This window comes from Papio anubis, chromosome 2 (assembly GCF_008728515.1).
Source record: "Papio anubis isolate 15944 chromosome 2, Panubis1.0, whole genome shotgun sequence".
NCBI lineage: Eukaryota > Metazoa > Chordata > Mammalia > Primates > Cercopithecidae > Papio > Papio anubis.
In genome coordinates this window covers 141,915,195-141,918,345 of record NC_044977.1, presented here as the reverse complement: position 1 = coordinate 141,918,345, position 3,151 = coordinate 141,915,195, and the positions used below count along the sequence as shown (strand labels likewise).

The 3,151-nt window shown below is 38.2% G+C and overlaps 1 pseudogene; it reads left to right on the top strand.

The window, feature by feature from the left end:
• Positions 1 to 488: 488 nt before the first annotated feature.
• LOC103882290 lies at positions 489 to 2,347 on the top strand (annotated as a pseudogene).
• The last annotated feature ends 804 nt before the right edge of the window (positions 2,348 to 3,151 follow it).

Below are 3,151 nucleotides of genomic sequence, written 5' to 3'. Positions count from 1 at the left end.
GCATATACAAAATGCTCAACATCACTAATCATCAGAGAAATGCAAATTAAAACCATGATGAGCTAACATCTTGTACCAGTCAGAATGGCTATTATTAAAAAGACAAAAAATAACAGATGACAAGGATATAGAGAAAAGTGAATGCCAGTCGCTGTTGCTGGGAAAGTAAATTAGTACAGCCTCTTTGGAAAACTGTATGGAAATTTATCAAAGAACTAAAAATAGAAGTGCCATTTGATCCAGCAATTCCACTACTGGGTATCTACCCAAAAGAAAATAAATCGTTATATCAAAAAGATACCTACACTTGCATGTTTATCACAGGACAAAATTACAATCACTATAGCATAGATGTAGACTCACTTAAGTGTCCATCAATGGACGAATGCATAAAGAAAATGTCGTGTATATACACAATGGAATACTACACAGCCATGAAAAAAAAATCATGTCTTTGGCAGCAACATGGATAGAATTGGAGGCCACCATCTTAAGTGAAACAAGTTAGACACAGAAAGACAAATACTGCATGTTCTCACTTATACATGGAAGCTAAATAATGTATATACATGGACTGATAGACAACGGAACCTGGGAAGGGTGGAAGAGTGTGAGAGGGTAGATGATGAGAAATGACTTAACAGGTATAATGTACATTATTTGGGTGATGGATACGCTGAAGCCCAGACTTCACCACTTCACAATAAATCCATGTAACAATATTGCACTTGTATTTCTTAAATTTATAAAAACAAACAAATAATAAATGAGATATATGTTTGTTAGCTTACTCTTTTCTGCCTGTGGAAAAAGTGTCACGAAAGTATCTTTCCACTGCCATCTGTCTAATTCTGCCATCTGCCATCTACCACTCTAAGTCAGGGTCTCCTAAAGAAACCAAACAGCTGTGGAAGGTCTTCATCAAAGGCTTGGTGAAACAACCAGCATGAGTCTGAGGAGTCATTGTGAGCAATGGGAAACACTCACAGAATGTGTGGTAGCAAGAGATCCAAACACCTAGCGCTCCAGGAGCTTTGAGTTTGTCACCTATACCAATTTAGAGGAGGTGGATGCAGCTACGAATCAAAGGCCACACAAGGTAGATGGAAGAGTTGTGGAAACAAAGGGAGTTGTCTCAAGCGAAGATTCCCGAAGACCAGGTGCCCACTTCACTGTGAGAAAGATATTTGTTGGTGTTATTAAAGGAGTCATTGGAAAGCATCACCTAAGAGATTATTTTGAACAGTATGGGAAAATTTAAATGATTGAAATCATGGCTGTCTGAGGCAGTGGCAAGAAAAAGTGCTTTGCTTTTGTAACCTTTGACAACCATGACTCTGTGGATAAGACTGTCATTCAGAAACACCACACTGTGAATGGATATAATGGGGAAGTAAGGAAAGCCCTTTTAAAGCAAGAGATGGCTTCATGGAGCCAAAGAGGTCACAGTGGTTTTGGAAACTTTGGTGGTAGCTGTGAAGGTGCTTTTGGTGGAAATGACAATTTTGGTTATGGAGGAAACTTCAATGGTTGTGTTGGCTTACTGGCAGCTGTGGTGGTGGTGGATATGATGGCAGTGTTACTCTGGTGGCATAGTTATAATGAATTTTGTAATGTTGGTGCTTATGGAGGAAGAAGCCCTGGTTACTCTGGAGGAGGAAGCACAGGCTACAGAACTGGTGAACAAGGTTATGGAAAGCAGGGCAGTGGCTATGGCAGGACTGGCACCTATGACAGCTATAACAATGCAGGAGGCAGAGGCAGCGTTAGTGGTAGTAGTGGAAGCAATTTTGGAGGTGGCAGAAGCTACAATGATTTTGCAATTACAACCATCAGTCTTCAAATTTTGAATCCATGAAGGGAGGAAACTTTGGAGGCAGAAGTTCCTATGGTGGTGGAGGCCAATACTTTGCCAAACCATAAAACCAAGGTGGCTATGGTGGTTCCAGTAGCAGCAATAGCTATGGCACTAGAAGAAGATATTAGTTACTGCCAGGAAACAAAGCTTATCAGTAGAGGAAAGCTAGAGAAGTGACAAGGAAGCTACAGGTTACAAGAGATTTGTGAACTCCACCAAGCACAGTGGTGGCAGGGCCTAGCTACCACACACACACACACACACACACAGGACATGTTTTAGACAATACTCATCTGTATTAAAAAAAACTTGAGGACTGTAGTTGTGACTAATTGTATAACAGTTTAATGTTTCTGTTCTGTGGAAAGTGGAAAGCACCACAACAAAAGGGGTTTAATGTAGACTTTTTCCACTCATGTTGTTGATTGCTAAATGTAATAGTCTGTCCGAACACGATGCTGAATAAATATGTCTTTTTAAAAAAGTGAATCGTGCTGGGAAAACTGGATATCCATATGCAGAAGAATGCTCCCCTATTTCTCACCATACACAAAAATCAACTCAAAATATGTTAAAGACTTAAGTGTAAGACCCAAAACTATAAAACTACTAGCAGAAAATATAGGGGAATCACTTCAGAACATTGGTCTAGGGAAATATTTTATGCCTAAGACCCCAAAAGCACAAGTATCAAAAACAAAAACAGACAAGTGGAACTTGATTAAACTAAAAAGCTTCTGACCAGCAAAGGAAACAATCAATAAAGATAAAATCTGTTGAATGGGAGAAAATATTTGCAAACTATTCATTCAATCAGAGACTAATATCCAGAATACACAAGTTGTCATGTCAAACAACTCGACAATAAGAAACCAAACAATCCCATTAAAAAGTGGGCAAAAGACATGAATAGACAGTTTTCAAAATAAGACATAGAAATGGTCAACAGGTATATGAAAAAATACTCAATATTCCTAATCATCAGGGAAATGCAAATTAAAATCACAATGAGATATCATCTTACCCCAGTTAAATAGGCTATTATTAAAAAGACAAAAAATAACAGATGTTAGTGAGGATATGGAGAAAAGGGAATTCTTATGCACTGTTGATAGGAATAAGAACTAGTACAGCCACTATGAAAAAACAGTATGGAGATTTATCAGAAAAACTAAAAATAGAACTATAATATGATCCAGCAATCCCACTACTGGATATTTATCCAAAGGAAAAGAAACCAGTGTATCAGAAAGATACCTGTACCCCCATGTTTATAGCAGAACTGTTCACAAT